The sequence below is a fragment of the Parasteatoda tepidariorum genome, chromosome 9, assembly GCF_982258835.1.
Source record: "Parasteatoda tepidariorum strain Cologne lab strain chromosome 9, Ptep-v5.0, whole genome shotgun sequence".
Classification (NCBI taxonomy): Eukaryota; Metazoa; Arthropoda; class Arachnida; order Araneae; family Theridiidae; genus Parasteatoda; species Parasteatoda tepidariorum.
In genome coordinates, this window is record NC_141763.1 from 37,310,266 (window position 1) to 37,323,009 (window position 12,744).

A 12,744-nucleotide genomic window follows, 5' to 3' on the forward strand; every position below is an offset into this window, starting at 1 on the left:
AGGTATCATTGGATATGATATAATATCCAAATATAACATAATTATAGATTCTAAGAATAATGAATTGATTTTTGACTCTTTTAAATTACCTTTTGCTTTACCTTTGTCTGAACAGAAAAATGTTCAAAATATAATATCACATGTTCATTTAACTAATAAGGTTGTTATTGATCCTAATGAAAGTGTTTTCATCAATGTCTCTACTGATAATGACAAATTTTTAAATAATGACATTTTGTTTACTCCCCTTATTAATCATAATGATTTATTGATGCATCCAAGTGTTCATGATTTAACCCAAAATTCATTTCATGTATTAATATATAACAAAAGTGCATCACCAATTCATTTAAATAAGTCTTGCAAAATTGGATCAATTTCTAGTGATTTTGATGTTAAAAATAATCTTGATAACCAAAATGTCAATAATGAGTATGTAAATTTGATTCAAGCTTCACCTGAAATGCTTGAAAGACGAAAATTAGAGTTGTCTATTAATGATTTTTACCTTGATAATTTAAATGAATCTCAAAAACATGTTATTGCTGATATTTTATTAAATAATTATGCTTGTTTTTCAAAATCTGTTGCCACTCTTGGCTGTACCGATTTAGTCGAACCCAGTATTAAGTTAAAATCCAATAACCCTATTAAAACCTTACCTTATGATATACCACAAGCTTTACAGGATATTGTAAAAAATGAACTCACTGAGTTAATGAATGCTAATATTATTGAAAGAAATGTTTCTAGCTGGGCTTCACCCATGGTTTTAGTAAAGAAAAAAGATACTGATTCTTCTAATCAAAACAAATATAGACTTGCTTTAGACTTTAGGTTACTTAATTCCATAATAGAAAATTCAACGTACCCTCTTCCCAAGATTTCGACTCTAATTAACAATATTTCTCAATTTCAATATTATTCAAAAGTAGATTTTAAAAGTGCTTATAATCAAATAATGGTACCTGATGAACTTCAGGAGGTGTTAACATTTACTACACCTTTTGGTACATATTCTAACAAACGACTACCTTTTGGTCTCAAAACTAGTGCCAGTACCTTTCAAGCTTTCGTTGACAAAATTATTGATGAGTTAAAAGCACATGGTATTGAGCATATTTATGCCTACCAAGATGATTTTATCATCTGTGCCAATGAATTTGATGACATGATGGGTAAAGTTAAAGCTGTGTTAAACATTTTAAGTAAATATAATGTAACTCTTACTCCCTCTAAATGTAGATTTTTTGAACAAGAAATAGATTATTTAGGTTTTCGTATTGCCAAAAACATAATTTCACCTGTTGAATTTAATATTGCTAAAATCACTAATTTTGCTGCTCCAAAAACAGTAAAACAAGTTAAACGATTTCTAGGTTTATGCGGATTTTATCGCTCATTGATACCCAACTTTGCAGAATTAACTGGTGTTTTAACTGATCTTACGAAGAAGAATATTTCATTTAAATGGACCCAACAGCATCAAGATGCATTTAAATCCTTACAGGATATTTTTTTTAACAAGCCGTTTGTCAAATTACCTGACTTTTCTAAGAAATTCTTTTTAAACACTGATGCAAGTAAAATGGCAGTTTCTGCTGTGTTATTACAAGAATATGAGGATGGTTTTCATCCAGTAGGTTATTTTAGCAAATCATTAAATAAGGGTGAGAAAAATTATCCTGCTATAAAGTTGGAGTTGCTCGCCATTGTTAAGGGTATAACAGCATTCAAGTACTATTTATACAACAAATCATTCACAGTTTTATCTGATTCTAAACCCCTTAAATACTACAAAAAATCTACTTCACCTGCTGACATTATAACGCGTTGGCTTCTTTTATTAAGTGAGTACACCTTTGATTTTAAATATGTACCCGGTTCTTGTAATGTTCTAGCTGACTATTTTAGTCGATGCCAAAATCCTGATTTAAGAGAAGACTGTAATTTTAATGATTTTGATAATACTGAATCCCTAATTGTACCTTTTTCTGATCCTAAAAATAATGAGTTAGTGTGTGTTACTCAAACTGACCCTAAATTTGAAATATCTAATGAAACATTTAAGGACAATCAAACCAAAGATCAAGAACTTAATGATATCATTACTAAATTAAATGATAATAACTTAAACACTAAAATTATTGATAAATATTTTATATCCCCTGATACTAAGCTACTCATGTTTCATAAAGAATATAATAAGAATGATTATGCTGATTTAATAGTTGTGCCCAAGTCTCTCAGACCTAAGGTTTTGGAAATTACTCATGTATCTCATACAGGTGTCAAGAAAACTTTTGAGTTATTGTCGAAAAGATTTTATTGGAAAGGCTACTATGCTGACACGTTAAACTATGTGTTATCTTGTGTTAAACTATCTGTTCGCATCAAGCATTATTCTGTCAAACCAGCCCCCTTAAAAAATGTGTACATACCTACTCGCCCTGGGGATTTTATTAGTATTGATATTGTTGGACCTATTAAAGATACTGGGCATGTGTTAACTGTTATTGATCACTTCAGTAAGTTTACTGTATTATATCATTTAAGGAACTTAACTGCTAATACTATGGTCCAACATTTGTTAAATTATATGTCATTGTTTGGTAGAGTTACCATGATTTTAAGTGATCTTGGAACTCAATTTAATTGTGAAGTGTTTCATACTATAAATTCTGAACTAGGTATTAAGGTAATACATACCACTTCAGGGCACCCTCAACTGAACTCAGTTTCAGAAAGAATAAACACTTCCTTAAAATCCTCATTGATTGCCTTGCGAGAACAAGGAATTTCTATTCAATCTGCCCTCTTAATTCACCAACAAATCTATAATAGTGCTATTCATCCTGCCACAGGATATAGCCCTAACATGCTTCATTTTGGTCGTGAAATGAGTATTTTCTTTGACACATACCAAAATTCTAACAATAAACTTATATGTTTAGACCAAGCTTCTTATATTTCTCAGGTTTTAAATGATCTAAATAATTATTATAGTAATGCTTATACTTCTTTAAGGCAGAATCAGACTGATCAAAACAGTAAGTTTGAAAGGAAAGCTAAACTTCGTAAATTCGAAGTAAATGATATTGTATATTTGAAATCCAAAGATTCTTTTAATCCCAAATTCAATGGTCCATACACCATCATTACAAAACATAATGATGTTAATTTTAGTATCCAATTTTTATCTAATCCTAATGCTCCTGTGTTTAAAATTCATGCAAACCGTCTAAGGTTAGCCCCACATAGAAAAACATCTCTGTGTGCTACCAGTAATAAATTACCTCAACAAAATACTAGATATTTTCTTCGTTCACATGTTTAATTCAAATAACTATTTGTGTGATTTTGCTAATGTTTTGCTTGCTAACCCCCATAAAATTTTGGGATGTCTCTGCTACGCTGGCATACATGTGACATCTTATCAGGCCTGACAAGATTTTTTTTTGGGAATGTTGTGATCGAAACGTTTGTTTCAGAATCATTAATTAATTAATCACTTTCTTGTTAAATTTTTTATCAACTCAGGGCAATACTTTTTACCTATTTTCTTAGTTTGTTTTTACTCAACTATTCATGTAAACATTTTGTAACTTAAGTGACTTTAATTATTACTTTGGATTTTTCCTAATACAATTAGGTTTTCCTTGTTTATTTTGGAATGTGGTACTATACAAATAACCTTTAATGCAATTTTAATACTGCATTTAATTTTAAGTAATGGGTTTATCCCAATCTTCTATGTGTCATTTTTATATGCATTTTCATGCAACCTTTTTTGGAGACATGTTCTAAACCTTGTTGGTCTAACACAAAGTCTAAATTTTTTATTGTACATTATTCTCATTTTTTGTTTATACTTACTTGTCTATAAGTATTGTTTTTATGCATATATCTTTGTTTGAGCTAATATAAATTGTTTTCAATATTTGTATGAACATATGAGTCAGAACTTACTACAACAACACAAACTGTACTGCTCGGCTCTGTCTTCTGGTGCTACCTTGAACTGTCTTCATCCCTGATGTCTGTACCCCTCATCTGGACTTTTGCTAGTCGTCGTTGCCAGACTTTATCTGAAAGTGGTCAGTGTATCTGCTACCTTGTACTGTCTTCATCCCTGATGTTGCTATCCCTCATCTGGACTTCTGCCAGTTGTCTTTTGCCAGACCTTATCTGGAAGTGGTCAGTGTATCTGCTACCTCGAACTGTCTTCGTCCCTGATGTCTATATCCCGTATCTGGAGATGTCTGATGTGTGTATTGTCTACTATCGGCTCCTGAGGCATGATCCTGCCGTCTTATACTGAGGTAATCTTGGCCTCTTATTTAATGACAATGTTTCTTCGTTCACATAGTCTCATATCGTGCTCCTACTGGTTTCATTGAACTCTGTGTTTTCGTCAAATTAGTGGCAACTCAATGTCGGTATTTCATAGTTCACCGTGCATCATATATGGTTGACTTCTGGATTCACTGAACTGTGGTATTTCGTCAAATTAATAGCAGCTAAATGGTTGGATGTGTTGTTTGAGATCAAGGTGCACAGCTACAGGAGCAGTACATATTTTTATCTGTCTTACTTGATTAGTTCTTCTTGACATGGACTCCCTCCCAAATTGTGACTTTTCACGAATTTCATTCTCAAGCACTAATACTTTTGCTTTTCAGATGAATTTTGTAAACCTTTTTCCTTTTTTGTGTATATATATATTTTTTTTTATACTTTGTGTTGCCATTATTCATTGAAAACAACTTAACATCTCACCAAGTTTTTTTTTTTCAGTGTAGTGTATTTGTGTGTTGTCAATTAAGTATTTATTCAAGTTTTTTTTTTAATTTTTGTTGGATGCAAATTTTTACCTTTTTCCCAGCTTCTGATTTTTGTCTTCCCATTATTGCATTGGATATATTAATTGTTTTGGCATTTGTTTATTTTCAGATCCTGCTGTCCTGAATTTAGTTTTTGTACAAAAAGGCTTCACCTTTTTTTCTGTATCTGGGGGGAATATATGTAGTATGGTATACTACATATTAAGTAAAATCAATTGTTAATTCTAATTTAATTATCTAATTTAATTATCTAATCATCTTAATTTATTTAATCATCATTCATCTAATTTAATAATCATTTGTTAATTGTTAATTTGTTAATAATGTATTAAACGCTTAAATAATTGTAACTGTTAAATTTGTGATAAACTTTTAATTGTATGTTTTTTTAATTTCTTCTTTTTACACTTGTAATTAATGTTATTTATTTATCAGTATTCAATAATTCTTTGCAATATATTTCATGTAATATTTAAGTTTTACGCCTCAATTTGTTTTGTAACCTTGGGAAAGTAATCTTTCTCTGCATTTATGTTCTTCCTTTAAAAGAAGATTCCTCCTTTTGTTACTTGCTGACAGCAAGATGTATGTCCAGTCAGCAAACCCCTATTGTTGGATGGAGAAGGAATGTCAGCAAGTCCTCTTTCCCACGTTTCGGCTTGCATCAAATGCAAAGCGCCCCTTTTGATCTTATGATGGCGCCAAGAATGTTCCAGAACATTCCACAAAATTCTTTACCAGGTGTATCACCACTTTAGACAACCCCGCTTCATGTTTGGCATGGAGCTTAACAATTAATTTCGCCAGTTGGCCAATATTTGCAGCTCTGTGATTTGCCCCTCTGATCCTTCTCCAGCCAACCGAATGGTTATTCGCAAAAGTTTAATTTTTTGGCGAGAGTTTTCTCCCCTATCTTCATAATGAAGAAATAGTCAGTAGCAGTTGTTTTTTTCTCAATTGTAGTTTTGTTTAGTTTTTGCGGCTTAGGCCGAGATTTCTGGTGTTGGCATGTTTGCCAAGCATTTTTACCTGTTTTTAAATGTTATTTTATAAATAAACTATGATTTTCTGCATCATTAACTATGAGTCTGGTGAGTAATTTTACAGTATAAGTTGTTTTCTCTTCCTTTTTTTCAGCATGCTCCTTTGTTGCGCTTACCTTAATGTTTGCACCCACTTCCTCTGTATACCATTTATACTTTTTCGGCCTTTACATAATTAGTATCTAAATTTTATTTAATCTTAATTTGACTTAATGTTAGTCACCCCCCTTTTTGATTTAGCCACACCACAATTATTATGTCCTTTGATACTTTGTGCAATTGTATATGTTTGATGAATAAAAATTAAAACATCGTAGATAAGCATATAATAAAAGATTCAAAAAGAAATTGAAATCATTTATTATAAGATGATTATTTTTTCAAGTTCTGAATATGTTAGAAAGGTAAAATATTTACAGTATGGTACGCGCTTCATCACATTTTAAACATTTATCCCTGTTTTAACAGACATCGTGTTACCTTTTTTAATAGCACTATTTCATGCGTGAAGGATTTGTTTGGTGAAATTCATCATCCTAACATTTTCTCCTTTCTGAAAGCTATTGATGTTTTATATTGTATATGTTTTATATGATTTTTTCCCCTTTTATTTATTATATGTACCATTTTATCTATATCGAGTATGTAATTAGACTTTTATCATATTTTATTGACTTTTAAGTATACTTGTCTCGCTATTAACACTTTTATTACCTTCATGTGTTTTATAAAGATAAAATTGTAATGTGCATTTCACTTTTTGCATTGTAGTGTGCATTTTATAACACGTTGTTTGGTGCAGCATATCCTCCTTTGGTTTTTTTGTCAATTAACCTTACTGCATTACGGTGAAAATGAAAACGAAATTTGGTGTTTAAAATGTTAACATATTTAACTAAAATCGATCGCTTGAAATGAAGCCAGGCTATCTAGTGTCCTCAGAAAACTAAACTGGAAGCAAAATTTCTAAAAGAACATTTGGAAACGCACCGCTACCAAACAACCTAAACTAATTAATCGAAGTATCAATTAATGCATAACTTTTAGCTGTAACAGAGAATTGTCTTTCGCAAAACAAACAAATACTAGCTCTGCATTGTTACAGTGACATAGAACTTGTGAAATATTCTACTACTTGTCTAAACAATAGATTCTACTTGTCTAAACAATTAAATCTAATTAATTTTTGCAAATATTTTTTCTTCAAAAAGTCTTAAATGATGCATCTAATATGTAGAAAGAGGATTTCATGAAATACGAATAAAAACTTATGCATATTTTTATTAAAATATATTCAAACATTCGGTTTAGTTTACAGACTTCTTGCCTTATTATTTTAGTTTGTCATTTGAGTAGATGCATTAAAATAAGTTTCACATAATAAACATTGAATTGAAATACCTAATTACACTAATTGTTTGTGTTTAGATGTAGGAGCAATAAATTGTATGTAAATAAAATTCCGACAAATTCCAGGAGGAAGCTTCTCTTAAATTGAAAGATTCCCCATGCTGTAAGTGTTATTTTTTGTCTGGAGTCCATAAAAAGAATTAATGTCTTGGCCTGGTCACGAGTTCTTTCGTTTAACCTTAGTCGATATGCAATAATTTTTACATCATTCCTTAAAGTTTCATCTTCTACGTTAACTCTTGCAGCAAAAAAAATAATTACAAGAAATCCTAAACTTGTACTAATCTCGTGAAAAGCCATTTGTCCTGCGAAGTTAATATCTATAAAATTCCTGCCCCAAAACCCAAGCAAAGTGGCAAAAGTTTGAAGGAATTCAATAAAATACGCTGCACTTACAAAGAAAGCTGCCATTGAAAATGCAGCTTCAAATGAAGTTGCTAAATCGTGGATACATTCATATTGAGTGATGAAAATACGACAGCTTTGGTTGGTTAAAGTTTTCTTGCATAATCTCAAGAGTTTACTTAGTGTAGCACACCATGTAAAGTAAAAAAGTGTGAACCACGTTAATAATAATGCAACAGTAAGTCTCGTTAAATACATAGTTATAGCAGTTAATTCCATGACAGGGAATGCTAATGAAACACTAACATTTTCTTTGACATAAAACGCTTTAATCCAATCATCGGATAAATTTTTTCCATTAATGATGTTGCGTATTATGAAAGCAGTTTTTATAATTTCAAGTGCTAAATACAAAACTAAACAAACATTCACAGTTAGAATGCGTTTCATTGTAAAACATTTTTTTAGTGATTGAAATTTAGAAAAACTTATAATTATATCAGACTTCTTATAATACATCGAACACCAAATTCCTAAAATGCAAACTCTCCATACAATTTGCGAAAGACAAACTTTTATACATTGAAAATCTTCTCGGCAGTGAAGAAATAGTTGGCAGGTTACAATAATGATCTTGAAAATTGTACCAACATGAAATATTAATAAAAATATCATATGTAGAGTCTTAAAATAGCTTTTAAAAGTCGGTTCAAAAATTTGAATTCCAAAAATATATAAAATAATGTTTAGTGCATTAATTTTATTGTACTTTCTGTGGAAATGTTTAATGAAATTTAAAATGGAATGTTTTATTCTGAATAGCCTTTTTAAGATCATTTTCTAATCCAAAGAGAAATAGATTCCAAGAGAGATGCAGAAATAGAAGGCTCTTTTCACTTACACTCTACAATTGTTTAAAGAGTATGTCTTGAACCAAAGCATTACTCATATGATTAAAAATTACTCAATGTCGAATCTAAATAACAAAATATTAGGTGCACTAAATGCTTTTTAAGAAGAGTGTTTCCAAGTCCAATTTGTAATTTACAATCTTGATAGTTATACTCAACCAGTACTGCAAAACTTAAACAATATATTTTTTAATTAAATATTATTATACGTTTATTACTTCCAAATATTCAATTTGCAGTGCCAATTGTTAATTTTTTCTTTTAAAAGTCGTAATCTTGTAGTAAATCGGGTTTTTTTTCACTAGTTTTTCAAACCTGACTTTTTTCTTTGTAATTCACAAGGGAAATAATTTTCATAATTATTCTAGAGTACTATTTTGTTTATTGTTTTTACACCATTCCATGTTTGTTATACCATTCCACCATTTATGAACTAAATTGTACTAAGCGAACAGATGATTTCAACTACGTACAAACATTTTGAAATAAAGAAAATCAATCATGTAGTAAATCAATGCAACGTAATGCAATCAATGCAACGTAATAATTTTGTTTACTTTAAACAAATATCATTGTCCAATTATTTTGATACACATTTAAAAAGTTTTCAAATGCGTTTTAAACAAATTCATAGTTACATATTATGTAGATACATGTAACATATTATGTAAGCACGAAATTTTTGACTGAATGAAGCACAAAATAATGATTGACTGATTTCCAGTGCTTGATCAATATGTATCTTATCACAAATTGGTTTTACTAATACATGTGTTAGAAATTGAAGCACAAAATAATGTTTCATTGATTTCCAATGCTTGACCAATGTGTATCTTATTACAAATTGGTTTTACTACTACATGTGTTAGAAATTATCAAACCAGGCATTTAAAATCACCTTTCATTATTCAAAATAAAAACCATTTTTATATCATTGACCTTTACAAATTTTCCGGAAGTAATTACAAAATATTAATTTGCTTACTCACTCCTTCAATTACAACAATTGTTGGCATGACGATATTATATTTCAATTAAAAAATATTTACTGACATACAACGATAAATCATACAGCGACAAAAATACTTAAATTGAAAGTGCGGAATTCATCTTAACATAAAGCCCTTATTTAAATAATTCTTGTTAAGCTAAATAGTTTCGATTAAAGCTAGATCAATTGGCTTAAACGCTTCAATAATATTGGGGAACGGATACTTATTACAAACATTACATTATTAGGCTTTATTGCACTTCATTCATGCATCCATAAATGAAAAGTTTTTGCTATATTTCTCATGTATGTTGTTTATTTTTAAGGTATTAGTTTGGTGCATATTCAAATGACAAATAAAATAAATAATAATAATAAATAAATGAAATGAAATTTATATATTTATTATTTTGTTCAAGGCCAGAAAGTTTGTTAAAAGTATACATAAGTGAACTTATATACCACTATTGTAATTGTTAATTTTTTGTGAATTGCAATCCTTATGAAAATTGTTCATCAAACTAGTATTCAACTTATAGTGTAATGCGTTTTACAAGTGACAAGTTTTTTCAATAAAGGTTTAGAATCATGAGTCTTTGAACGATTTTTGTCCACTCCAAATAATACTTTCACTCAAACCTGAAAATAGGGTACGAAATCGAAACTAATGTTACACTAGAAACTATAGGTTTCGTTTTCATGAAGTTTTTGTTCTGAAGATATTTTCTTTTTTCGCATCTGCTCATCAAATGAATTTGTTTTAATAAAAGAAATCCATCTAACACTATAAAGCAACGCTCAATCGACCTCGGTCACATAAGATGGACGTTGCTGGGGACCAGACACTTACTATTGTTTTACTTCTAATTTTGTCCAACTGTGGGCTGTTGCCAATAGAAACTAATTGTAAAAATGTTGATTTTTAATAAATACCAAGGGTTGGGCTCCGGCCGGTGGTTTGTCTGCCGGGTGCGTGTGCCGTGGTTTCGGACTGCGGTCTCCTCTGAGGGGCTGTCGCGACGGCGAGTTGACTCATTCGAGTGCCCATTGTCTTGGGCGAGGCGTAACAGCAATTCTTAATAAAAGAAAAGTTCTATTTTTCTTCTTTTGTACTCATTTGAAGAACCAGTAAATTGTAGGTGCAAAGAATACCCACCGATGCCAAAACGAAACTTCTGATGAACTTAAACATTCCCCAAGCTGTAAATAAGATTTTGACTTTCGATTTCATGAAGTAAGATAGCTGTTTGTTTATTTGTTGGTGTAATGACTGGCGGGGAGGATTATAAACTACTTTCCTCACTTCATTTCGCAAGAACTCATCTTCTCTACCGACCCGTGCAGCAGAAAACACCATTGCAAAAAAGGCAATACAAAACACTAGCGTGTAAAAATGCACCGATACATTAAACATTGACATATAAAAATTTAGATCTTCAAACGACCAGAATCCTAAAGCTTTTGCGAAAAGCTGGAAGAGTTCAGTGAAATGTGTCACACTGAGAAAAAAAGCTGTAGTTGTAAAAGCAGATTCTGACAAGATTGCCAATTCATGTATCGTTTCATATTTTTGAATAAACAGATGAATAGATTGAGATTTTAACAAAAGAGTACTATCTTTAAGGATGTTAGCTATTGCTATGCACCACGTTATGTAAAAAATCGTGATTAATGCGAGAACTATATTTATAAACACTTTAGTGGATAAGAAGTATAAAATCACAAAAACTGTTTTTATTGGATAGGTAACTGTTAAATGCTTTCGCATTGTCAATTCTGAAAACCACGCATTAGTAACATTTCTATCTGAAATAACTGCATGAACAGTTGAGGTTAGAGTCATAGCATTAAGGATGAAGCAAAACATACAACAAATGTTTACAAGTTTAGTGTGTTGTTTTTTCTTAACTATATTTAGAGCTTCGAACTTAATTAATGCATCTTCGATTGCTTTTTTGTTCAAATATAAGGAAAACCAAGTCCCAAAGAAGCCTATTCTCCACAAAACTCTAGAAAATTTTTCTTTTTTACACTGAAAATCGTCACAAATAAACATCAATTCATTTGAATAAAGACAAACGGAATAAATCAAATTTGTGTGCAATAAAATCACGCAGAAATAATGCAAAACTGTAGATATCTTTGACGGTGATTTATTTTGAAAACCAGGAACGCCACACATGCTTAAAACATTAAAAAGCATATTAAAATTCTGAAATCTTTTTCTGATAACTTCAATTTCTTTTGAAAATTTATTGATCATCGCGTTTGACATTTATAAAATTCTGTTATAAGAAGAATAAAAATTTCCAATGTATACTTTTAAGTTGTTAAAAAACAGAAATAAAATATTTGCCATTACCCAGTCAATAAGTATTGAACATTAAGATGAATTGTGCAATCACTGGTGTATTTATTACCATCATTTTTAAAGTGTTAATTTTCTTCGACATCTCTCTGATTATAACGTTAGTCCTTCTGTTATTGAATAAGATATATAATGGCTAAACATATAGTCGCTTTATTTCTTAACAAATGCTAAGCGCCAGCAAGCGAACTAACTTCTGAAAGCATATTATAGAAGGGAAATCATTTACGTAAATTACTTTTTTCATGTAATATCAATAAATCTATATTATTTTCGGCAGTTAAAAGTTAATAACAGCAGAGTATAAAACATTGATTTTGCTTTGAAAATAATCCCAATGAAGATTAAAGTCAATTTACGTTAAGTGTGGTAGAGTTATTGATTAATGTGATTGACTCAACCTATATCTAATGCTAGCCTTTTCTAGAATCCAGCTGTTTTTTTCTTCTTCCTTTTTTAACTCCCTCTGAAAAAATCTTTTATAATCAATCATAAATAAATCTGATTTACCAAAACAAATTGTTCTTCGAATAGGATACTAAATATGAAATTGGTCATTCGCTGTTATCAGTTGATACAGATACATTTATCACGAAATTTAAAAAAAATTTGCTCACAAGCATAACTTAACAAAATGTCACGAAAAGATAAAATAGAGTGACTTTTATTCACTAGCTCATTACAGAAATAATTCGAAGAAAGATGGATGTACTGTTTTAAAAGTGAGGTCCAATACGGATACCTAAAGTTTGAGCCATCTTGAATTCATTAAGAGGGTTAAAAAAAGGAGAAGCAGTAATTTTACATATTAGACAAATAAGATATTGTTTCC